Genomic DNA, 27,614 nt, shown 5'->3' with positions numbered 1-27,614 from the left:
TGGTCTTGTTTATGTAGGCTACCATGTGACTTCTAGGAACAGAGTGTTGACAGAAGAAATTGACTTTTCTCAACAAAGCAAAGACATTAGCTTTTTTGTGTTAGGCTTATTAGCATAGGGTTGCACTGGGAAGTTTAAAATGCTCAACAGCTGCGTTGTTTTGTCACGGTAAGTGTAAGGCAAAATAGACATAACAGAGATAATGGCAAGAATTTGTGACTATCACTGACTGCAGCAGAAAAACCCCAGCTAATAATTGAAAAATGGCATGTCTTTCTTTGTCAAACAAGGAAGCACATCAGGGCAGAATGAGCCCGAATTCCTTTCTCTTTGTTTTTTATTCCCCTTTCTTTTTGTCTCCACCAACTTTATTGTTGCTGCTGTGTGCTGTGTAGACATAGCTGACAGAGAGACGACACTTAGCACACAGATACACACATAGCAACTCCTGCTTCTCTGTGTGCTTTGCTAATATTTACACTGCCAGGCTGAACACTGCCACTATTGAGTTTGGCCATTCAAAATAATGTTTGACTAGTATTAGAACAACAGTGAGGGAACAGTGTCTGGGCAATAAGGCCAGAACCCCTCAGGTTGCAGCCCAGATAGAAAGGGGAAGACTGAGGGTGTGGACTGATGTCATCTTTTCACACTAATTAAACATTTAGTGAGTCAGTGTTTTTTTAGTATTTTCTTTGTTCCAGTCTTTTGTGTATGTGGAGGTGTGTGGATTGACTAATGTTATGTGTGAATATAGCGTCTGACATTCGCTTTGTTTCTTGTTTGTCATGAACAAAAAGTTGTGGAGGCTAAACAACAAAGACAGAATAATTAGTAACTATCAGATTTACATGTTATCTCAGGTGTTATTCACAGAGGTAGTCTACAAATGAAACGACTACTGCTAATTTTTTGTGAAGAAAACAATCAATAATCAAGCTGAGCACTGAGGTTTAGTGGAACAACCTGATACAAGAGGAATTCCTTTGAAAAACATTAGCCTGAGTTTGTGTTAGTTCAGGTTAAGTGTTTACAGTCTTTGATAGCCAGCAGGTGGAGTTCACTGTCCATAGGTCATCATCATCACTAGAGCAGGTCATAAAAGCTTACAAACAGGTTAATCAGTGTCTAGTGCTTAAGTGTAAAGCCAACACAGTGTGTTCCATGCTCTAAAACAAACCTGCTCATTTTTCAATATCCTCCACACACCCATATAATGAAAGGATAAAGAAAGACTGACTAAAAAATGCAGTTGATAAACACAGACAGATCGAAGGAATATGGCACTGTGTGTTTTTAATATAGATGTGAGAGTAACAGTGGTGGCGGTGGGGCAGGACAGGTACACAACATCAGCTACCAAAGTGAGCATCTTTCATGGTTAGTACTGCCATCTCCTGGTGATAGATATTCAACATAAGAGTTTAGGCACAGTATGTCAATAATGATGTTTTGTTTTGTTTTTTACAGATTTACTGCAATGGAATATTAAAACTGACATTTGGGGTTTTTTATTAAACAAATATTTATAGAATTTGACTCAGGTAAGGAGGTGTGTTGTTGAATATACACACTATTGATAAAAAATAGTTTCATTCCAAAATGATACATAGTTGATTAACAGACACTGATATCTGTTAAATGTCTGCTATAGACTATGCTATGCTAAAGACTATAGCACATGTTTCTTTGAACTTCTGAACTGACTTCTGAAGGCTAAAACTTTTTGAGAAAAAAGTGTTACGCTGAAAACTGCAGGTGAAAACACTGTAAACGAAGCGAAGTTGTAGTACTGAAGAGCTGAAAGTCGTTGAAATCGGTTGAAATGTAATCTCTGAGCATTTGGAATTTTAGATTTAAATTTGGGCCCTGTACATGTTGTTGATCTGTCTTTTTGTATGTAAGCACTGAAAACAGTTGAATTAACAGTTCAAGTAAGAGCTGAAAGCAGGTAGGTGAAATGTCAGTTGATGTCTAAGCTATGAAAGCAATTGTAATGCCAGTTGACGGGTAAGCTTCTCCATACCGCAACCGTTAGCTAGACAAGTTTTTGATATCATTTAGATTTGGACTACTAAAGCAACCAATGCAATGGTTTCACTCCAACAATTACTGGCTGCTTTTTGAAGAGTGTTCAGGGTCACCTGAATGTTAGATTTACTTTTATTGTCCTTAGAGGATTTTGGCTTATTAATGTGTGCTCTCGCTTTCTTTTGACTCTTCAGCAGTGAGATTCTCCTGGACCTTTTATTATGTAGCCCTCTTTCACTGAGTTGGCAACAGATGGTCTGGGTTAAAACAGATTTACCTTGTGCCTGAAGGTCAGCTTGACTCTGCTTGGCAGGTGACTGAGGTGTTATCTCTGGTATTTGAGCAACATTTGATCCTTGACCAAAATCTTTTTTTTTTTTTTCGTGCAGGCACATTCTGAGAACCAAGCTATAGTGCAATTGGCCATGAACATCACAATAACATTTGTTTTTGTGGTAGCATGAACACAGAGTTCTCTGGAGGTGAAGCCTTGATAATGTCCCCGATTGGTTATAATCTTGTACATTACCTCCTCACGCCACACTTATTTTCTTTTTCATGCTCACTGTTGTACACAGTAGCGAATTAGCTGTTTTCTGTATTCAAAAGAGGTAGAACAAGTGTGAGGTAATTGAGGTAAATGAGAACTATCTGCACAAGAGACATATTTGGGGAACTGTCATAAAATATGTACTTGCTCGATGGGCAAAGGGAAGGCTAGCAGTATGAGAAGTATGAGAGTAATAGGGGAAGATAAGGACAGGGGGTTTTATGAGGAGGGGGGCCTCTGGTCAATTGAGTATTATTTTTTTGTATTTAGACAGTTCTTTATTCTATCTGTTTATTTTATTTAGAAATCACCTCTGTGCCTATTACTTTCCTAATGACTTCCATGCTACATGCACAATTGTAAGGACTGAATGTATTAGTGAAATGTATTTGAAATATAAAAGTTGTTTGGGAAAAAACAAAAAAAAAACAAATATGTACTTCCTCTAGGTATTAAAGTTCTCTGCATCAGCTTAAAAAGGTGTTTGTGAAGGCCTCTGCCAAATACAACCCGGTCAGTACCAACAATGTCACTGTTCAATATCACTCCCTCATATTAGCTGAGGCAATTATCCCTCTAGTTTGGCTCACAGCATGGCAGTTAACATTTTATTGTTGGCGGAGTCCTTTTTTTTTTTTTTTAAAGACAATGCGGCCGCACCACCTTACCGTTTTCAACCTGCTACTGCCAATAAAATGTTAGACAAATATTAGCTTTGGCAGGACATGACAGTCTAGCAGAACAGTGAAAGTCATTGACCATATTAAATGGTTTATAGATTCAACAGCTGAATAGAAAAAAGTAGATAAAGACAAGGGGCACAGAAGGGAAGGGGAGGTGCTAGGGAGGGTGGAGTACACTGTTTCACTGTTAGAATATGTTAAGTGTTTTAGCGAATAAAGGTAACGCAGGGCAAACTTGGATACTGGAGAGGTTATGTTGGCAAACCTTGAATCTGTAAAACAGACTGGATAGTAGGTTTCTTTCAAAAAACATATCATCAAGTTACCATTAAGTACACATTAGTAGGACCTGCTGAACATTTATCACAACTTTCATTTTCATAGCTCTGGCTGTCTGATTCCATATTCTGAAACCAGTGTCCTCACCAAGTTCATTGTTAATAGGTCAGATAAGGCATGAAACACGAGAAGTCAGACGATCAGCCAAACTTATTTTGAAGAAAAAACAAAGCCAAGAGCCAACAGCAAAGTTGTTTTGCAGTTACTTTGTAAGCATCTAACAAAATTTACAGACTAATGTCCGGATTCAACTTTGACCAACTGTACTTCCTGTAGTTAGGATAGTACTTCATTCACTTCACTCATGGTTTTCCTGTGCAATAAAGTGGTAAAACTGAAAGTGAGAGCACCTGTAATGTAGGCAATACTTAAAGTGGTAGCTACTGTTGGACTTTTGGTAACTTTTGGCCACAATTCCACTATCATGATAGCAGCTTGTGCTCAGAGGTGCAGTCCTCTCTGCACTCACATCTGAAAATATGGGACTGACAGCAAACTTCTACAAGCAAGTAAACACATATAAGTTTGCATTCACATAAAGCCTGTGATGTCTGACTAATGTAGCTCCCAACCTAATGTAGCAAAGGTGAAAATGGCTCCTTTCATTTTGCAACTAACAGATATATGAGAGCTTTGAAAGAAAGCACCTTACACGACTCAATGCCAAAGGACCAAAATGGTTCCTGCCGCCTGACGTCTGTTTTAAGAGCTACAGTGTTTGTATTCTAAACTTGAAAATATGTTTGAAAGGGTCTTAAGTATCTGGAATACAATGGAAGTTATTTATGTAGCTTTCACTGGGCTAAGCACTATCGCCAATATATATTTTTTATATTTGTAAATGTATTAGAAAAAGTAGCATCTGACATGAAAGGCATGTCATTGTCAATAGCTAATAATAGGGGTTATTGTGTGATCTCTACTAGTCATATTCAATGTGACAATGTCGGCTTCGTTTAAAAGAGCTTCTCTAAAACATGCTCTACACACACAAAAAAAGACTCAGTATGCTATTTTCTTGTAACCAGTGTGAGCTCAGTTGAAAAGGAAAGCAATTATGTCTCTTTTGAAAAGCCACTTGGACAGCTCTTGTGGCAGCCTGTGAGTAGCCCCACTCATACATGACTCATTTCTACTCATTTTCATCCAGTGACTGAAAATGCACCACACTCTACTGCTCCTGCCAACTTTTGGTGCAATTATACTTGGGCTCCCCACACACTTATCTTCCCCATCTGAGGTCAACTCAGGCACTAATAACCACGTTTTAGAATCCAGTGTCTTGAAATAGTCTAGTGCATTTCAATAGAAATAAATAACAATGCTCTTATTGGGGGTCACAATTTCAGTATGTAAAACTAAGATCCCTGCCTGGTCAAAGGAAATTGTACATAGATCATAGATGCATGCCATGCCCATCCCTTTACACCATGCAGAACTAGAAACATTAAAAAAATAGCTAAATCTATACTGAAATGAATTTGGGTGTTATATAAGCTAGATCTTGATGTAGCACTTGCCTATACCACAGAATAAAAAATGCCTTTTTATCAGGATTAAATGCACTTGTTCCTGAGCTCAAATGTAAGGTCCCAATGGAGAGCAACACATCTGACAAAATAAGGTAAGCGAGGTATGGAGGATCTGGAGGTCTGTCCATTGCTACTCTGATACTGTAAAATCAAAGTTTTCTACTGGAAAGTGAAGTTTAGAACAGAAGATTATATAGATTTGTCAATATAAGTATTTGCACAGCTGTAGTTTGAGTGGGTGATCAAACACTGACATATTTTGCCAGGAAATGCAATGTGCGCGTACTGACACCTACTGCGTCGCTTTATCCTCATCCTACAGTAAAAGACACTGACAGTTAATAAGGGCAAAGGTGCAGAGGGCCTTTATTTGCAGCTGTTTCCAAGAGGTGAGTTAAACATTAATATCAGCTATGGCAGTGTTATCTTGGCCAAAAGACTTATGATCCTGCCCCACGCTGTTCTCAAAGATGGATAAGGGGGGATAAGCTACATGAAGGTATTTAATAGGGATGTTAAAACAATATACTGGAGAGGAAAGCAAACAGAGCAGTGGTACATAAAATACCAAAGTACAGGAGTCTCCCAACTCCCCCAAGTGGTATTTTCGGCCATGAAAACAGGTTTCGTGAAAAGACGGGAATTACCTAATAACTAAACAAATGACATAGTTATCAAAAAACAATTGGGGAGCTGGTCATATTTTCTGTACTAGGACAAAACGTATTTGGTAACAAATCCTACCAAAGTAGAAGCACAGAGGCAAAGCAAACAAAAACTATTGATAACGTCCCTGCTGTATTTATGTTTATGTAACACCAATATTGACTCATTTCTTCTGAATGTTAGATAGTCAAAGCCTTCCCAGTATTCTGACCTTGTACATATCAGCTTAGCTTTTATTAGCTAAACATTGGGGAACAAGATTTTCCTTTCTGAAATGATAAATAAGTAACTTATTTTATGATTACACAGATGCTGGCACATTTAATTAGCCTTTTTCACAGACATATGCCACATCAAACGCTCCAAAATGCAAACACAGAGTACATTAGGTTGGGCTGTTTTTAGTGACTACAGCTATGCTATATGAAATATCAGTGTGGTGTCTGCTTAATTCAGTGTGGTGCAGTGGTGTCTAAATTCATCCCTGCAATAAAAAGAGTGTCGGATAATGTGCCTTGTATTTGCATTTCCAATTTATTTCTACCTTTTTAACCTTTAGCAAGACCTACCCAGGTTAAATTCAAGTTCTGGCAATGCTTTGACTTTCACATTTGAAAAGATAAACCAAATCTTGATGACTAAGGCCATGTCTACACTAAGCCAGCTTAACTTGAAAACAAAAATGTTCCTCTCACACTAAATGGTGTTTTTCCTCATCTAAAAACTGAGCTTCTTATAATCACTCACGAGAGGTTGAATCTGAAAATGCTGGTCATGAATGATGGGGAAAACAAAGCCTTTCTAAAATGATGACTTGTACTGGTGTAGCAAGCATCATAGACATGTGTAGCAGGTAACGTTAAGAGGACAACTTTGTCACTTCCAAGTCTTCAATGTCCGTCTATCTCACAATACAGGTGTCATTAACCTGCATTTTTGTAGTCAGACAACTTTGTGAGCATAAAATTGTTATTTGATTGATGGTCAGGGCAGCAACACATTAATTACTGTTAGTGTCACCAAGGTTAAGAAGTTCAATTTATTATATTTTGATCATAGGCATTTAGCTTGTTAGCTATGTCAACTTCGTTTTGATATACCAATCAAATGTAATGAATAGTGGGAGAGTTCAACATAATTCTGCCAAATTGAGACAGTCGACAACCTACTCGCACGCACAGACACACAAAAAGTCAAAACTACGACAGCAACACTGTTTACTATAATCTCAAAAAAATGCAACTCAGATAAAATACCACCTCTTACCTGACATGAGTGACAAACTACAGGCTTCTTTTACGTTGCAAATGTACATTCCAAATTTTGTCCATTTATTATTTTTCCGAATTAGTGAAGCTGAAACACCTGTAGCTATTATCATTTCCTTTGTGTGTGTGTGTGTGTGTGTCTGCATGTGTCTGTGTGTATGTTTAAATATTACTAGTATACTTTTTCATTAAATCAAATATTTGGTATAATTACACACCATCATTATCACTGTAATTAAAACACAACAACCATTCTGTCAACTTTGCAACCAAAAGCTGGTGGATGGCTGCCAGCCTGGCATCCATTTCTAAAAGCTACTTTTAGGCCCTGGAACATTTAGCACAAAGCCTTTAGCCATTTTCTCAATATCAGGAAAAACCAGAAACACGATAACTAATCTCATTGTATTGCCTCTTTCCACAGAGCACCTTTTCCTGGATATGTGTCTCAATCCTGTTGTAAAATAACAGAAGACAAGACTGAGAAGTGGTAATATTTCCTATAATTCTGGGTCCTAAGCGGAGCTATGGTTACGAGTGCTGAGAAATGTTAGAAGCTAGTGCTGTGTGCAGTGATGCAGATGGCTAATTTGCATTAATAATGTCAGTAGATGTAAAAATCAGGACATGACATCTAAATGATTTTGTAGTGGTGTATGGACTCCACAACAGCATAGTTAAAACCTCACAACCTAAAAGTAAAAGAGTGGGAGGATGATAAAGAGAGTGAGAGAGCGATAGAAAACCATGCATACTAGACCTTAATGAGTGTGGGTGGATGGAGATCAGTCTCAACATTGTCATCACAAAGACAACCACAGCCAGTAAAAAGTCAGCCTGGGATTCACAGCGCCTTAGCAAAACCACACCACTGACAGCTGCAGAAACTGAAGGTTGTGCCAGGAATACAAGGAAAACATCCAACCCACTTTGGCTGAGAGTGGTTATCCCTCAACAATGCCTTCCAATATTTTTTGTGGATGCAAAAACCCAGAGCTTTCATTGTTCTTGGCAGGGACCTTCATGTCCTGGTTGGTGTTGACGAGGAACCAGCTTAACGGTAATCACTTGCAAATGTATTTCTTTTATAGCTCATGACTGCAACTGTTTTCCGCCAAGGCTAAAGCCAGGGAGTTTGAGTTTAAGCCTTTATTTGCGATTTCTAAAGGACAATTAATTTGACTTCCATCTTATCTGTTTATGCTTTAATATGGTTGGAAAAGGGTGACAACCCAGGTGACCCAGTGCATTGCAATGAGCTATCTTAACAGTTGGTGGGCTTTTGAGCCAGGGAGTCATTACCTAAAGACGGAGCAATGGGATGACAAATGAGGCCTCTAAGTGAAACAAAGCCAGATTAGCACATTTCTCTCCTCTGAATAAATACAGAGAGCATCTTTTTGTGTGGATAAAGGATAAGGCCTCCTGTAATCTATTTATAGTATTTGTTTGTATTATGTTTGTGCTGTGGCAGATGGTGTAGCCCTGCTCGGCGGTAGCATTCCTGAATGGGATTTTGTACAGTCAAATTCAAAGTTATGGATATGGTATTATGACTGCGCCACAAGCGGATGCATTTTAGAGCAGCTTCTATTTCATAATGTTACCAATAGGGTTGTGCATAAACCACAGCACATTCAGTAATGTGGGGATTATGGCTACAGCATGGTTATGCATAAATCCAAGGATGGAAAATATTGTCTCAGTTTACCTTCTCCATGTTTTGCTCTTAGCTTCAGCTGCCTGTTTCACTGACAGCAGAAAAAGATGAAAGTGAAAATACTAAAGAAGTCAAAAACTATTTTAGGTAAAAACTAAAAAGTTGTATGGAAAGGGTATTGTGCTGTATTTGACAGTCTTTTTAGACAGTCTTTACCCAAGATTAACCTGCCATAATCCACTATTTAAGAGTCTACACCCATGCTAGCTGCTCTGTGAGGCTGTACTCAAGAACAGTGGTGCTTTGAGCTGAATGCTCAAGTCAGCATGCTAACATTGACAATGTTAACATGCTGATGTTTAGCAGGTATAATGTTTACCATGGTCACCGTCGTAGTTTAGCGCTAATCAGCACTAAAAACAAGGTACAGCTATTATACGTTTTGCAGGTATTTGTTCATGAACCAAAGTGTTAAATTGTGACATGATGGTGTTGCTAGATGAAAAGTTAGGAGATAACCAATTATTACAATTCATCCTAAGGGGGACATGAATGTGTGTACCAAATTGCATGTCAATCTATGTAATAGAAAGAGACATTTCACTCAAAACAAAAAAAGTCAGGGGATCATCATAGTCATTAGGATACATCGTCTAGGAACACTGAATGTCTGTACAACATTTTGTGCCAATCCATCTTGAAGATGTTGAAATATTTCCCTGGATAAGTGAAAACTTTAACCTGATGATGCAGCATAAAGGAAAGGGGAACGTCAAAGTCATTAGGATTCATTCTCTGGCCACCACAGATACCTGTACCAAATGTCCTACCAACCAGTCGACATCGCCATCCCTAGAGTCACACCATTAGCATGGCTAAAAAGTCGAATTGAAAGGAGGCATTGTGAACCACCAGACAGCGTTTATCCAAGATTTACCACTTAAAAAATACATTTATCCTTTATTATTGTGATGGGTGTTTTCTCATATTAATGAGACTTGTAGCAGGTGAGATCAGGAAGTCCACTAATAGACCAACACAATACTAAATATCCAGGCCAACAAGAATTTCCTCCTACATGTTAAATGACAATTCTATGATTGCTGGAGCTCATCTGCATCCCAATGTTCCCTCCATTCCAACACATTAGCTCCCAGACAGTTGTAGCCCTGTCATATTGAGATGTAGTGCAAGAACTGTGCTCTGGGCACCAGACGATCTGCAGCTAATGCACTTTGCTAATGCATTATTTAGAAAGTGGCCTTGCTAATTGAGTTTTAATGTCAGTGGCCACTCTCCCACATGTGTTTGACCGAGCACAGGGGAAAGTTTAGATGTTGATAGATTACAGCTGGCCACTGGCGGCAGCTCCAAAGGTCATGGGCAATGCTGGGGCAACCACCACAACCTCAGCTGTTTTTAAAAAGGAAACCTGCCTGCTTTATTCACACCTATGAAGATTTTACTTGTGTTTTAAAATGCAGACATTATTAAACAAGCTCTCCACTTGATAAAACAAAGTGTGTTAAGTGAAAAAAAGATATGTCACTAACAGAAACAAATAAAAAAGATCTGCAACACGTCAGCAGGGCTAAGAGGAAACTGGTAAATGTTTGCGATTTGAACTGTATCTAAGTTGAGAAATAGCACAAGGTTTGTAAGTTGGAATTTGAATATGCTCCCTGAATAAACAAGAAATTTGCATTTGCACATTATGCGCTGCAGCTTTGTGGAAATCATTAGTTACATACTTCCTTGCAATTATTTTGCAAGTTCACCCCACACGTTGCCTATGATAGGAAGGCACAGAGAAAGGCTCTCGTCTTTATGAGAATCACTCACCCAGAGCACAAGATAAAGCAGAGCAATAACTTATTTCAAAAAATCCCAACCGGCTAATTAACATTGTGAATTCAACCAGAAAGTCAGTATTCCTCTGATGAGTTTAATTGCATTGATGTGTGAGCCACAATTTAACGGCTCAAATAGAGAGCTGCTTTGGCTCCCATAAATGACGATATTTCCTCACCTCAAAGACTGTACCAGGATTTTTTTTTGTAGCATAATCAAATTTAGCTTTACCTGAGCTCATTTGATGATTTAATAGACTTAAATGAGTTTTACTCCCAAGGTTAATTATGAAGCACTGAATTAAATTTGCCACTGTGCGATTGCTTATTTATAAAAATGTCTTCAGTTCTGCTTGGATGTGATTATTGGATTGGACTGAATACCAGCCAAATCGTGTTGTGTGCTTAAGCTTGTTGATGAGTTTGAAGGGTCACTGAAAATGCACATCCTCCTAGGCTGTAACAAACAATGGATGTAGATCAGACAACACTTTTTGTCTTGTCTTAACACTACATTATACACTTGTAATTTTAATGTTTACATAAGAAAAAGGTTTCATGGAAATATCTGAATCAAAGGGTTATATTAAAAGACTAGCACATCCACCGTGTTATATTTCCCCATTGTGGGAAAGCCGGTCTTCGATGCAATCAAAGTTTAGCGTAACATTAGTAACTCTGTCCTGCTCTTTATTGGATTTAGGAAAGTTTACACTCCAGCAGCCCCAGCCATGTTACCTAAGATAGTGTTAACATTTGTCAAACTCATCTGTTAGTCCTCATTGTAACTGTTGACTTTTTGCCAGTAAAATGCAGCTTTAGCCTCAGTCTTTTAGTAGAATATCATGTATGTAGCCATCAAGTATATATTTCAGACCATTTTACAGGGTTGTTGATTACATTTTTTTTTTTTTTAAAGCCAGCTAGAGACTGTGTTCAACCAATTTATGGAGCTAACATTAGCTTAATTGGCTAGTAAGCTAAAGCTGAAAAACATCTGCCAGCAACAGTTGTCATTTTAAGAGGAACTAAGGGGACAGGGCTTAGTGAACGGTTGATTAGATGGATTAAAAGAAGAAACAAAAAAAAACCCAAAACACATCAGCTAAATTAGCAAAGTATGTACCAACAAGACCTATAAATGATGCAAAAGCCCCAGTGCTTTCACTCTTTTGTACAACAGCTTGTCTAAAATTAGATTTCAATCTCCCCACTCATCCTCTCCACCCCCTTTACCAACATCTTCTCTTTTGGCCAAACAGTGATCTCTCTCTCTCTTTCTATGACAGGCTTTTTTAAAATCTTGGGAGTTTTACAACACCTCTAACATGGTGAAGCACTGCATAGAAAGGCCACCGTGGTGCAGAGAACAAGTGATTATATTATGGCGCAGCTCATCAAACACTACATGGTCAAAAAGCAGAGCACTTGATATCTCAGACAAGTGAGTTTAATGGCTGCCAGTGCTTGACCTTCTCCACAGGGCCGCCATGTTAGTCACTCTCCAGCAATTCCAAATTGAAACAGAGCCATAGCAACTACCGAATATGTAGGAGAAGGAAAGCATGTATGAGAGAAAGCACATTTTTAAGTAAGAATTTAATGACTTTTAAGACCTTTTTAATACATCTAAAAGGAAAAAATAATACCATTACCAGAAATTGACAAACTAGACTACAATACACACCGAGTTTTATTGACTTTGAATAACTGAAATATTCAGTGCACATTAGCTAAGATAACTATCTTGTCATTAACAACAATAAAACTGTATGGCGGGAGTCTGATGAATAGTAGCTGAAGGCTTTGCCAGAGCGGCAGTGGTGGTATTCAGATCCTTTACTTAAGTAAAGTACTAATACCACACTGTGAAAATACTCAGTATGTAAGTATTATCAGCTAAATGTATTAAAAGTACTCACTGTGCAGTAAAATGGTCCCTGTAAGTGTTTTACTTTTCTATATGATTTTGGATTAATATTACTGCTGCATTAATATGTATGTTGCATTTTACTAATGTAGATGTTTAAGGTTGAGCTAATTTACTTTATATACTGTTGGCAGTTTAATCTACAGCAATGCATCATAATCTATAAGATCATCATATGTTTGTAGCGTTGCTGTCCTGTGAGAACCATGTATCTCTAAAAGTCAACTTTTCATGAGCTCAGAAAAACAGCCCTGTTTTCAGCTTTGTGACAATGCATTTTCCAGCTGATCCAAGGGGGGTTTAAACAGTTTATTTAGCTTAAGAAGTAGGAGAATTTTCTCAACCCATGAAGGAACACTTCATCAGTTTATCACAAACATTCAAAACTGCCACATTTGGAGATAAGTGGTTTTCACTGAACAGGATGGCTATGAAAAACTGTCTTCTGAGAAGTAACAAGTAACTAAAGCTGTCAGACAAATGTAGCTGAGTAAAAAGACAAGTATATTAACTATATTTGACGCTAAAAGTAGAAAGCGGCATGAAAAGAAAATACTCACCTTAAGTAGAAGTACCTTGAATTTGTACTTAACTACTTTTACTCAAGTATTTTACTTAAGTTACATTCCACCACTGCAGTGCGGACATATTTGCAGTAGACAAATCATCTCTAGTACGTACAGCCAAACTACCAGTAGCAGCGAACGACTCAATGGGCATAATGCTTTTTCGAGTGCTAGCATAGTGCTTGTGGTTTTCAGACTTCATGTGAGAATCCGTGCTTACCGTTGATTTAAGTTTGAATGTTTTGTGAAAAATCGTTCACATCACGCCTCATACAAATTGCTGGATGTTCTTTGCATTACCATGGCTGAGCCTGCATTGCTTGCTCGCAGCGTCGCGTTCTTGGTGTTTTCCTTCCCGAAGCTGCAGCCCTCAAATCAGAAGCTGGATAAACATGTTCTTCTTCTAGGTTAATATGCGGCTCACTGCAACCTACCAAGCGGAGTGTACGCTACCAATTTAACGTACAAATCGTACAAACAAATAGATATTACGCAACGCTCATTCATTCTGCCCCAGATCAAATTTAATGCCTCCCCTCCTACAATTCCAGACATTTTAAAGACATTTTTAGACCTTGAATATCAAAAACTAAATTGAAGACATTTTAAGACTAAGGATCCATGGGGACCTTGAGAAAGGAAACACTTTGACAATGATTTCATCCACTCCCTTAGGGTCTCTTTCTTCAGTCTATCCCTGGTATAGTTGACTGACTTGGGACTGGGTGTCCCAGTGGGGTGATAGTGTGACAGTGTCTCTGAGTATTTCACAGTGCAGTGTTTGTGAGTACAAGGAGGGACTGCAGACCACCCCACTCAGGGTTTGTCTGAAGGCTCCATCAACCGTAGCGAGCACCAGTGCTGAGGCTTTTCGATATCAGGGCAGGGGTGTTGCTGGAGATTGGGCTTTGATGTTTACAGTGACAGCGCATCAGAGCAAAGCAGCAGGTGAAAATAATCTTCCACTCTGTGATTTATGAATGTAATTCCTCTGGTTCGACACCAGTTGCAGTAGCATCCTTGGATCAATCTGTGAGGGATAATAGATTTTGGAGGAGGACCAGACGAATGAAAATTGTAAACCTCGTGGGTTTTATAACAGTTTAGCATGAACCTTTGGCGCAACATTGCAAAGAAAATATTGCAATAATGTTTGAGATTGGTAGAATCTAAGCAGAATGCTGTTTAACCTTAGAGAATATCAAACATGTCATTTAATCATAGGTTCAGAACCATTAAAATTGAACCTCCATCCGCTTCTCATCATCACACCCTGAATGACCTGCGATTACCCTCATCCTCCTTATGGCCACCCTGACGTTCATAAGTGAATCTACTGACAATTACAATTACGGAGAGTGACTGAGCTCATCCCTCAAGTTCCAGCGCCTGCTCCTGAAACATGCAGCAGGTTCTGTAAATGGAACAATTAAGATAATTGACTGTACAGGCCCCATTAACAAAGCCTGCTTTCAGCTCGGAGCTGCGATTAGATTAATTCTCATAATGGAGAAGCCCTTGTTCCTCCATTGTTCTCCATTTGCCCTCTTCAGTCCAGGTGCCAGTCATATCCTGTGAGTAGGGTTTCATGTTGGACTGGGATCAGAATGTTTTATTGGACATGAAGAGTCAAGGACAGCACAGACAATGTAAAGGTGACAGGGAGAGGCAGAGAAGATGATCATTGTCAAATCTGATGTGTGTCTTGACTAAACAAATTACTTTTTTATCAATACTATACAGCAACAACTGCATAACTCTAGGTTGGACTTTTTTTCACAATGCAAATACTATGAATTTTAAAGTTCTATCAAGTAATCAAAAAGAAGGTTTTCTACATGTAATAACATCAACATCATCATCTTTCAAGGTGAGCAACCTGAAATAGGCATGACAAGACTTAATGGATACAAAAAAAATCCCCCACCTCTCCCAACCTTTGTTTGCTATGTTTACGTCTCATTTTTGAGAAGGGAAACAAGCACTATTACTAAACTGAAAACCATCCTCTGCGGGGCATGGACGTGGCAGGAATATCAACGTCTTGTTTGGCACAAACACTCCTCAAAAGGTTTCTCTTCTGCTGCCACATTGATAAAGACATTCTGATTTTGTTGGACGTGATACTCATTTAACTAAAGTTCTATTTACTTGAAGGTATCCTGCCAAAAAATAAAAGTAAAAAAGTTGATGCTGCACTTTTGACAAGCTTGATCAGTGCTGACTTAAAGGCTGCTCTGGCTCAATGACTTGATTTGATAGGAGGCCGATATAATAATGATAATATTGAAGTCAGGTTGTGCAAAATTACTTATGCATCATTTAACTATTTGCTGCATCTCTACTGATTCTGGCAATACAATATTTCTTAGCCTGATAATATCTATAGACTGCTTATCTCAGTATTGTATCACCTAAAATCAGCATAGAATTATTCACATACACCTGTATTCACTTCACAAAATATAAACACCTGCAACTTTAAATGAGTCCAAAATGTAATGTAAATGTAAGTTGTTCAATATAAAATGTCATATTGTAATGTAGGCTTTTATGATTGGTGACTGCCTTTAACTGACCTAACTCATACACATCCATAATAGGATTCAGTATGAGTTAAAAGAATGATTAAACAGCAATGTAATAATATAAAATGGCAAACTGAATTGGCCCACTTTAAGTAGAATGGCTGTATTGTAATTGTAACAGGGTGCAACACATTTACAGCACTGCCCTACACAAGCATCAAGTAAATAATACAAGGATGACAAAATGTGGTTTATGTGGTGAGTCTGACTCACTTCATGTCTTATGTGTGTATTCTGCGTTTCACTCATGTTACAAAGAGTCAATCATGGCCTGTGTGGGTGGGAGGTCATTATCTTAGTAATATAAACTGTGTGTGTTTTTGTGTGTATTTTTACTGGAAGGGGAACTAATTCTGTCCTGCTAGTTCCTATACCTTTCTTTTCATTCAGTGTGAGACTGAGGGAAAAGTGTTAAGTTACAAGCACTACACAAACACACACCCTCTATGGGTCTCTCTGTGTGTTAGACCACCCAAAATACCTGCATGGTAGTCCTACACCTTTCTATACCACTGCCTCTCAAGGTCTGGCACACATCCCTCTTATGTGGATGGAGTATGGAGGTTAGGACTGAAGCTTCTGCTATTAAATTTTCCTTTTCTTCAGATGTTATTCTACAGAACATCAGGCTCTCTTTTCTGCGGTCAGTGTCTGTCCAATTCATTCAAGAATGATATGCATTCCTCAGCCGCTTACAACTAGCCGCACTGCAACAGCTCAGGGCCAAGCGGGGCAGGTTGCACTGCCAAAGGCGAAAGTGGCTGCACTTATTGGACTCTGGTTGAGTGAAAATAATGATAAAAAGCCATATAAGACACAGTACCACAGTAGCAAATTATAAAACATATTACTTGGCAGAGAGACAAGAGTACACAGCTGCTTCAGGTTTGTCCTATTTCTGACCATCTGCAGTAAGAGTCCCTTCATGATGTCTGTAACAAGAGACAAACCAAATACCTTCTGAGTCAACACAACCCTGATCCCTCCTGCAGTTGGAAAACAAATAAACATGGGCTCATGCTAGGCAGCCCTGGCGAATCCACTCAGGAATTTCAAATACTCCTGAATTTATTTTCCATGAGGTCTTTGGAGCAATCTTTGCAATCAAAGAGGTCAATTTTGCTTGGAAAGAGAAAAATATCAGGTAAATATTTTCAGGGAAACTGGTCATATTTGAAATGGAATGGCTTCCCTCACCCCCTGCCCTTTGTTTTCCAAACACATACAGTGTACACGCTCAAACACACACCTTCATTCTGAACATACATGTACACAAAGTTGTGCTGGAGACACAGATACATACACAAACGGCATTTCTTCAGACGCAGTTCAGTTTTTTTGGACTGATCCGTGCTGCTCCCCTGCTGCCAGACCGACTGACACGCTTGTTTATTTTTCCCATGCCCACTTTAAATTCCAACGTTCACCCCCCCAACTGAAAAGGCCTGTGTGTGCCTGGCAAGGAGGACAAAAAAGGTAGGAAAATATCAACAAGTTGTCATTTACATCAGAACAAAAACAAACAAACCCAGGAGAAAGGAGCTGCTAAGGAGGTCCAAGGCTTATTTTGCACTAGAAATCCTTCTCATGTGGCTTCAGGCAGTCTGCCAGCCAAATCTAATATGGATTTATATACAAAGAAAGTGCTTAGTTTAACATAATGAATATTTAATCATGCATGGACCCTGTAAAGCAATTTTGCAGAAATAATTGAAAGCAGACTTTGTCTCGAGGCTTGGAAAAAAAAAAAAAAGCAACAGCTAAACTGTTGACCCAAAGGAGCCCAAAAATCTCACGCTGGATTAAATGTTTACACTGCTGGCATACACTCTGATAAATGAGGTTAGGAATCTGGGGTGGAATCAACGAGTGTTAAATCTGCTGATTCTGTCAGGGCGAAAGAACACACAGAAGCCTGGCTGTGCACATAACACATGCACTTGTTGGGCAACTCCATCACACATCCCAGCTGCTTTCTAACACTTAGACTATTTTACACTGTAACTGTTTCTATACTTCTTCATTCAGTGAGCCATTAGTCATTAGTTAGAAAAAGAAAAAGATTGGGAATGCAAAAACACCTGCGTGAAATTTAAATTAACCGTTCATTAAAGATGACTGAACACACTCGGTCTATTGTGCTTTATTATAGCTACCGTACACTTCCTATCTTGCTACTGAAAACATCCAGCGTTACTGCTGATGTGCGCAATAAGACATTGACAAGGGAATGTTTTGTGACAGAAGGAGAAGAGCTTCAGATAACTTGTTTTTCAACACTTATTTTAATAAAGCACACAAGAAAGCCAATCATTGCCTGCCACTCAGCCAAAGATCCACCAAACAAGAGAAATTAACAATTTTCAGTAGGAGAGCAAAGCAAAGTACACACGAGATAAAGCACAAGTCTATCAAATGAGGAATATTACATTATATGAAATACTTTCCACAAGCATGACTTGTGCCATTCATTCCTTTGTAAATTATTAGCTCTCATAATAGTATTAACAAAGAGACTGTGACGACAACGCTGCATGGCCTCAGGTCAATTAAAAATACAAGAAATAGCTAAACTTGTATAAAAAAAATGGTGGCGAGAGGAAAAACATAAGCGGATTTGAGGGAAAGTGTTCACTTATGCAAAATAAAACAGGTTATCAGGTCTATTTGGTGATTCCCTGGCACCCTTAATAAATCAGCTTAGGGTGCGGCCTAACGGCTTCATTTGCCCCACAAATCTCTGCACTGCAATAACATGCGCCAGCGAGCACAGATTAATTTAATAACTCTTTAATATTCTCCATGAAAAAGAACAGGAGACCAGGGAGTCCGGAGCATATGGGGTGGGTGGTGAAGGGGGGCTATCTGTGGAATAGGATATTGCAGCAGCAACAGATTGAATATTACATAATGATGTCATTTATATTCCTTTCGAAGTGCTAGCTTCCCAGACTGGGGACTCAAACAGAGCTGGGGATTTGTCTGTGATAGAGAGTAATAGGGAGAGAAAAAGTTTGTGGGTATAGACGGCATGAATAAGGACGAAGGTGAGCAGAGAGTGTTACAGTGCAAAGATTGTCTGTCTCACTATATCTGAATGTGCCTGACTTTAGATGTAAAAGCCTAACTAAAAATGTCTAAAGTATACATATACTGTATGACCAGCAACCTACCATTATAAAATTATACCTCAATCAGTAGGCCTAGATACAACATTCACTAAGATAAAATAACGTATTTACTACTTCAAATACTGCATTTCTGTAGAACCTTTCTGGAAAAAAAAATTAGTTCACTCTAGCAGTTATCCTTATTTGCTCCACATCCCCTCTAAGAGTCATAAAACTATGTAGCATAGCTGTCCAGTGAAAACCATGGATCTCCAAATTCACTGATTTAAAATTTTTGGACACCTTAATATGTAGCAATAGCAGTGAGAAGTTCAATCAAAGGAAGATTTTCCCCTCAGATTTTTCATTTTTATGGTCTGAAAGGGTAAAACTACAGTATTTCACAAGATGAGAGAAATGTCTGAAAAATAAACACAGAAGAATTTTGTCTTTTCTTATTTCCTACCTGGGCAATCATCGTGCAATCCACATTCATCTTGCGACCCCTTGTAGCAGTCCCGACCCCCAGGTTGGGAACCACAGCTTAAGGTAAACAAACCAGTTAATAACACAATGGATTATCTGAGAAATGCATTGTCATAAAGCTGAAAACATGGTTGTTTTCTTGGCTCACGAAAGGCTGGTGTTTTGGAGATCCATGGTTTTCACAGGACAGCGACAACATAGTTTGCCTGGCATAGTAACAAGTCATTGTAAGCAGCCCTACAGAAAAACCATGTCTGATGTCTGTTTTCCATTTTGTGCTAAACATGATAAATATCCTCTAATCAGCAAAACAAGGCATATCAAAATGACACATCTGCATCGGAAACAAGTGTTGAACACATCAGATGGCAAAAGTGGTGCAAGGGGTGGAGGTGAAGCTTGGAGAGAATAAACAGAGCTTTCAGACATTGTAATGAGAATTTGCTCCATTTGGCAGTAGCCCGCAGCAAAGGTCTCCCATCTGTTTCTTATTGGAAAGGGAGTCAACACTTTGGAGGGGAAAGGATGAAAAGGGAAATGCAAGAATGAACGGACCACAGTGACATCTTATGGCAGCAGCTGATAACACAGGGGAGGATGTGGATGGATGTATGCAGACTTCACTTCATGTTAAAAAGAATCAACTGATAAACCAATTAACTAGTGATACAGGAATGCACTAATTCATTAATTTGCATTTAGTGGTGGTGGACAGATATGTATGTGTCCTTGTTTCTCTGGAAAACACACCACAAGGGAATTTAAAAAGGTGCTGACAGCATATTCTGACAAACAGAGCAACATTGCTTTTCTCTGCCTTACAATCGCTCCTTTGTCTTTCTTATTTGCTCATTATCTCTCACATACATGGTCACTCCTTGTCTTCAGGAAAGTGGGAGACAGCTTTCTCACAGCAAAGCTTCCAACATCACCTTGAGGCTGACCTCAACCTCAAAACTAATTTAAAATGAAAAGGGAAAGCAAAGACAGCAAAGACTTGAATCTCATGAAAATTCAGACCTGGCCCATTCAAAATCAGACAATAACATATTGACCTTAGAGTCTAATATTTTAATTATCTCAGACAAGGAATAGTTTCAGCTTTGTCCTTGTGTTTGCCTTCTCAAAAGAACATGAGAGTTGGCAGTGACAAAAGATTTGTTTTCATATCAAGTGAGGGTCATTTGTGCAGGAAGATTAAACACTAAGGTCAATGGTGAACCTGTAAAAGCACTCGACAAAGAATGGCATTACAGTTGTTATTAATGTGTGTGTTTAAACTGGGTACACACACTCATGTTTAGTGTGTGTGTGTGTATTAAGGGGGTGTGAGAGGCTTTTAGCAAGAACAGGCAAAGCAGGTAAACAGGCTCAACAGTGGCTATCACCTGTGGAGGATGTTATAGCTTTACCTAGCACACAAGCCCTGCCTTTAACTTTCAAACTGTGAAAGCAAGATAATAGGAGATTTTCACAGGCCACATGAAGCCTCATTTCAGCTAGTGTCACAACCACAAACACGCAAAAGAGTCTACACATTTTTTTAGATTAACACTGATTGTTAAAAAAAAAAAAATCACAAACCTCAAACCTGCATGTGGGTCAAACACTAAAAACCTCTGTTCACACAGAAACATTAGTGATTTTCTATTTTTATTGTTCCAACATGAACTGACTGCACTCAGCCTGTGTTTTGTTAGGTATCAGGCTGTCTAAAAAGAGTTTTGCTGTGATAACACTGACAACTGTTACAAGTGTACATACAGTATATGCATTTATAGACATAAATTATTGTGTACTCCTTCTTCTGATTCATGAACACTGCTCCCTTTACCCACATCAGTAAATGCTCAGATTTCAACAGAATCACTTCATGATTATTTAGGTCAGTATGGAAAAACTACACCAAGAACTATTACAGACAGTGAGTTGTCATTCTACAACCATGTGTCCAAAAATTATAAAATTATTTAAAATTTATATTCTAATAATTTGCAACAGCAAAAACTGTTCACATATGATGTATTTAATTTGTTTTCCCTACAATGTCTGCTGATGATGGCAAGCGTTAACATTTAACATAAACATTAACTCAAAGTGCTTGGTTAAATTTAGGGGAGGATCATCACCTTCGTTACATATGTCAGTGGTGACACAGGACAGGACGTGTTCACTTTTTCTATATTTAACCAAAAGCACAATCTTTCCCTTACCTTAACCAGAGCAAACTCTGGTCTATGGTGTCTTGACTACCTCTACTAAGTCTACTACTTCTGTGTGGTACAACGTAGCACGTCTTGCCAGTGAATGTAATCCAGGAGCAATTATGTTTCCTCTAAAATGTATAAGGCAAAACCATTTAGTAGTTTATAAACCTAATTTTTAGGAGACATGGTTGCATTTTGCTGTCATTACTCAAAACACCTTTCTTCCTTCCACAATGAATGCGTCCCATTGGTTAAACCCCATCTCTGCAAAGTGCAACATTATTTACAGTCACTACACATTTGTTTTACTATCACAAATGTGATCAAATGTGTTGACAGTCACTCAACAAGGTAAGGTCTAAGGTAATAGGTATGGACAACTGAGGTGCGACCTGATAAATGGGAAAAAATGGAACCCAGTATGGCTTCAAACCACCATTGTTTACTCTGAACGCTCATACACACACACACACACACACACACACACACACAAACGGCTGTACAAACACTGTTTGTTGACCAGGGAGGAGATGCAAGAGGTAGGTGGGTTGATGTGGAAGTTGGCTATCATATATTTTCTAAGACAATGGTGGCAGGGAGTGTAATTTAGAAAGACTAGGGGGTTAAATCAATATATTTAGCCTTGACACCAATATTTTATTATGGTGCAAAAAATGGCCTTTGTTAAATACACACACAATGGCAACTGATATCAGTATCTAACACACTGGTCACATCTATAGATGGTACTATCTACATACACTACTGTATAAAGCTAGAAAGCCAAAGATAAAAGAAGAATGCCCTGGTCTGAATGTCCCTTATCAGTACAAAACAATAGAGTACCTATCAGCCACAGCTACCTAATTTAACCTCACCTTTATGTCTATGTGAGACAAAGCTAAAGCAGAATACAGAAGGACTGACAAGCCAGGATTCAAAAGAAAATCTATCACTCCCTAAGCTAGCATTCAGATAAAACATAGCCCTGCATTAAACAACATTAAACAACATGCTTGGTGTGAGCATGCTGCTACAGGTACCAGTGGGAAGATGAAATACGATCCATAACTACAATGCTATGAGGAAAGACTTTACAAAAAAACTATTGTTTTATCTTGTGTTGCTATGATTGCGAAGTAAACAGCAGAATTATGCTGTACACGTTACAATAGTAAGTAGTAATCTCCCAGGAATGTGCTCTTGCACGTACTTTATTGGCCATCACTGCAAGATATCGCCACATTGTGTTGCGGCAAAAGTTGAGCCAAGTTCAACTTCTTTGCCGGAGCCTTCAATGTCAGCACCCCCATTGTGCCAACGCAGTGAAATGAATGAGCAGGCCATGTATTTTTTAAAGTGCTATTGTTGGTCTAAACACAGCTATACAGTACACCAAGCATGACCAGCAACCAAGCAAATCTGAATGTAGCCCATGGCTCCATCAGGAAATCAGGGGACACTTGTGTTCCTTGTCTGCATGCCTTCTGGCTATTTGACACCCTGTGTGTAAATGACTCACAGGAAATCACCTAGTAATCTTGCCCCAATGGCAATGGGTCTTACACACTTATCTGCCTCAAAGCAAGGTCATTGGTAGAATATACATGCACATTTAACAACCTGGTTCACAGACAATCCCTACATGGTTATGTTTGTATGTTGGTTGTATATTTAAAAAAAAAAAATCTAAATTGGTTGAAGGCCATTGTGACAACTATTTTTGAAGGTGGAGAACTGATTTATGGCCTTTGTAAATGCAGTCTTTAAAAGCCCTTCCCAAACACTATCTTAAAAAATAGTTCAGCTGTACCTGAGTAGATTTAGATTTACTACAGTCCCATCTAAAGACAGTTGAACTAGTCTTAAATAGTACATACACTATGGATCTTCTGATTGTCTGTCCATTAAGCTCCTATAACATGAAGTTAGCTAGTTCTGATACCACAGGTCTAAATCAGTGACGTTACATAATGCATATCCTGATCTTACCTGAGATGTCTGTTTATTTTATTGTTTTCATATATTTTATGCATTTTATTATTCACTGTGGTATTATATTTCTCTCTCTGTGAAGCACTCTGTACTTTGTTTTGATAAGTGCTCTATAAATAAAGTTTTATTATTATTATAGTAAACTGCAGGTGATTGTAGCAAATATTAAGATATGTTACAAATAACCCAGTTTTCCAGAGCATACTGTATATTTTCAGTGCTCACCTTGTCTGCTGTCTTCAGTAAGTTAACATCATCAGATGGTGGGAGGGGGCAGGTGCTTCAGTCTGTGGTTGTGTCTGAAGGCAATGTGTTTCACTGTTTAGTTGGTTTGAAAGTAACAGATAATATCTCATATGAATTTATGAAATGTTATCTTCATCCTGTCCTAGCCATATTTTGGCCTGCGCACTTCATTCGTCACAAAGTAACGTTAACGTACAAATGGCTGAGGTCTCAATCCCTCCACTACTATCAAAACAGCCAGTTAGACTGCTAATTTGCATTTTATTCTTAATAAAGTGCACTAAATGTCCTCAAGCCACTGTACTTGAGAAACACAGCTAGCTAGTTAGCTAGCTAGATAACCAACGAGTGACCTGACGTTAGCTGTACACTTACCAAAAGAAATCAGTATTTACGTTAGATTAGCTAACATTAACGTTACATTAACAAGCTCACCTTTTCTCTGAAAGAAATGTGTCATTTGTTGCCCTCCTGTATTTTTCCTGTCTCTCTCTTCTTATTCTCTTTTAATAACCTAACTTTACTTTAAAGAACAATTTAAAGAAATTAGTCGCGTTAGCCATGCTCCTGGCCGTAATCAAAATAGTGCAGGTGCGGACTAAACCATTTGCGTCATAATGGGGGTGGTGGAAGGAAGGGGTCCTCCTGGACTACCTCACCATGGATCAAAATATAAGAAAAGTTTAGATGTAACTATTTAAAACTTCCTGTCCCACCCAAAGCTAAAGAGGTAGGTTTCAAATTGTTAAATAATGTTTACCCATGCAAAGAATTTCTACATTCAAAATGTTTGTACCTTTTGTTTAGCTAACATTGAAACAGATGAGCATCTCTTTTTCTCATGTGTTTATTCAAAGATATTTTGGGATAGTGTCTGTATTTGGGCTTATCAAAACAACTTGGGTGTCCGATCTTTCGATTACAGTGATGTTAAATTTGGCGTTGTACTGGAGGACAAATCAAAAGATTTAACAATTAATAGTATGATTGTTATGGCAATTTTTTTCATTCACAAATGTAAATTTGGCAGCACTAAACCTTTATTTAATGTTTTTATTCATGATATGTCATATGTCATTTGCTCTTGTATTCAAATGAACTCTTAACTTGCTACACAAGGTGGATTTTGTCCAACTTTAGGGCTGTGTCACAACAGAAGTAGTTTTGAAGTGAGAGGCGCTCATATCAAATTCAAAGGCAACTTCAAAACATTTTGTTGTTGCAACTGGAAACAAAACTCCTAGCCATAGTTGCCAAATTCATTCAAAGTTAGAGAGTGGACCTTTTTTTTTAAAAAAATTAAAAAGTTAAAATAATACAAACTGATGGCCATACCATAACAGTATCCTTGAAGAGATTTCTGTGTTGAGAAAAATTGAGGATCATTGAAAGAAATGGGAATTTACAGTGGGGAATAAATATTTCCCGGAGCCAACAAAACAAACCCAGTCACACCACTCAATCACTGACAAATTTGAAGTCAAATCACGCAACAGGTCTTTTGTCTTGCAATTTTTATTTTTCTAAAGAACTGTATACAATTGAATGACCTTAAAGCAAAGCAGGACCAAAGGTTTTTAGTGCACAATGCAAAATAAAGTGAAAATGAAGCCCAACTGATGGCTTTCTGTCCTACAGTTAGACCCACAAGCAGATAATCCATCCCAAGTCAACTAGTTGCAGTAATTTCCACTGGTGTGAGAAAGTCTCCATGTTCCAAAAAGGCATACCGAGTATCACTCATATAAACCAAGTTTGATCTTGTTTTTAATCACATAATGCATATTTAGCATCTCACACCACCTTTCCTGCTTGTTTTTCCACCTTTTTATTTACTTGTACCTCAACACGTCTTTGTGTGTTTACACAGACCAACAAAACCCACCAAGCACTGTGTATCCACATCATATTTGTGCCACACCAGAAAGAAAATCACCCTGAAAGTAAAAGCCTCAAACATCAAATACATTGTTTGTAATCTCTCACTTTCACACTCAGCAGTACACAAAGACTTGACCAATCTAACAATGTACCAAAGCAAACACAAAATCCACAGTGGATAAGAGGAGTCGTGTTTAAGCAGCCATTAGCGTGTGTTTGAGTTAAAGGAGTCATTTACTAAAGCAGTGCTGTCATGTGGTATTTGCTCCGACACTGCTTAAGGGCTGGCTAGTTAAACAGGCAGGGAAGGAAGCGTCAATATTTTCACAGGCAAGCCTGGAGACACCAGGGTTGAGATTGGCTGATAGCCGTTTCCCACATTTTTACCACTTCCAAACAGTGCTCAAACTGGTTGGGCCACAAGACAGGATGCACATCCTGTGGACAACAGAAATCACCACAGGATGACCAACTAAGATATGGCCATTTCTGGTGAGAAGTAGTGCATTAGCCTTACAGTTTTTACAGTGGTATGTTAAAACCCCCACTAACATACTGTGAGCCAAGGATTAATAGGTATATTTATTAAACACTTGTCTGTAGCTTTATTAGTCTAAATGTACAGTACTATCAACTGGGGAATGGAGATATTAGAATATAGCATTTCCTTTTAGTTATTAATTGGTTTTATTTGGTATGTTTGTTTAAAAATTGGTCCAACAATGATATACGTCAATATTATGGTATAGATTCAAATACAGGAGGACAGAGACTCCTTGCACTAACACCCACCCTTGCAATATTGGTATATTTAAAATTTACAGAATCAGTTTTGACTTGTATATAGACATTGTATATAAAAAAAACCAACATCCTCACTGATACGTAACCAAACAAACTCCTAGTATCGCTGGAACACCTTGTACAATCTCCCATATAAAAAATGGCACTTTTAATACATGATTAGGACATATAAAAGTCCCATGACAAATACATATAGGGGGGAAAACATCAGAAACATCAAAGCTATTCAACAAGAACACACCAGGCATGTATTATTTAAAATATGAGATTTTAGGCCTCCATGAAATTGTCACCTTTCAAAAAACCATGTTTAAGTGAGCATGCAGTGTGCATGATTTCATGTTCAGTGGCCTCTAAATAAAAGGAAAAAAAACCCCAGCTCATATATTCTGGTAACCTAATTGCCTTCTATAGTCAATTAGCCAAGTGCACATTGCCCATTACCATGCATACTTTTCAGCCTCATTTGCTGTGAAGTGAAAATGCGGCAATTTCAACCGTAGGGAAACATTAATGACAGCTCATCATCCAGGCAGAAAGGCAGTTCAGCAAATCAGTGACCTCATCATCCTGGCTGTCCAGGCATTCACTGTGAAATGATACCAATGAGGCAGCAGGGCATCCTGGGAAACACAAACTGTCTGAAGCCAGTGGCAGTGACTGCGTAGGCAGCATTTCACCTCCATAAACGGATGACTGTCAAACTCAATGCATTATTGGGTCATTTCAGGTCTGGAAAGTAACTTTTAGAAAGAAAAATGGATTAAAAAGACAGATTTGATCATTATCACTTCAGATTTCTCCTCAAGAAGATGCAAGCCCAATTCCTCAATTATCTAGGTTTCAAAATATGTGCTTTCTAAAAAGGTATTTAGTTCCATCTGCTGTTCACATTGTAAACTACAAGTTTTTTGTCCCCTCTGCTAAATGTGTGGATTTCACATATTAATGTTAAAAAACTCACTGCATACATACTGTACTGCTCCTTGCAGCACAATATTAACAAAAACTAAACAACCGAACAAATTAACTGTGGAATATAAGGTATATTAAATTTACCTATTATTTCTAACAGAAAGGTCAGATTGAAGATGGTGAAACATTGTCTTGCTCTCATGAGTATTCAGAGTATAGTGCAGGACACTGGCATAAATGAGCCTTTGTGAAACAAAAGCGTAAACAAAGCAACAAAGAAATACCATCACAGAGGGTGGAGGAATTG

At 38.4% G+C, this 27,614-nt stretch overlaps 1 long non-coding RNA gene across 2 annotated transcripts in view; it reads right to left on the bottom strand.

The window, feature by feature from the left end:
* The window catches only part of LOC122878749, a 127,711-nt gene extending 103,403 nt beyond the window's left edge, over window positions 1-24,308 (bottom strand). For both annotated transcript variants that reach the window (XR_006378576.1, XR_006378637.1), the window contains exons 1-2: window positions 24,143-24,308; window positions 23,687-23,760 (exon numbers count right to left, since the gene is read on the bottom strand). This is a non-coding gene — a long non-coding RNA (uncharacterized LOC122878749). The remainder of the gene's footprint in view (window positions 1-23,686; window positions 23,761-24,142) is intronic.
* Window positions 24,309-27,614: the final 3,306 nt, after the last annotated feature.

This window comes from Siniperca chuatsi, linkage group LG1, assembly GCF_020085105.1.
Source record: "Siniperca chuatsi isolate FFG_IHB_CAS linkage group LG1, ASM2008510v1, whole genome shotgun sequence".
In the NCBI taxonomy this organism is placed as follows: Eukaryota; Metazoa; Chordata; class Actinopteri; order Centrarchiformes; family Sinipercidae; genus Siniperca; species Siniperca chuatsi.
Note: the sequence above shows the minus strand (reverse complement) of the source record. Positions and strands in the feature narration are given on the sequence as shown.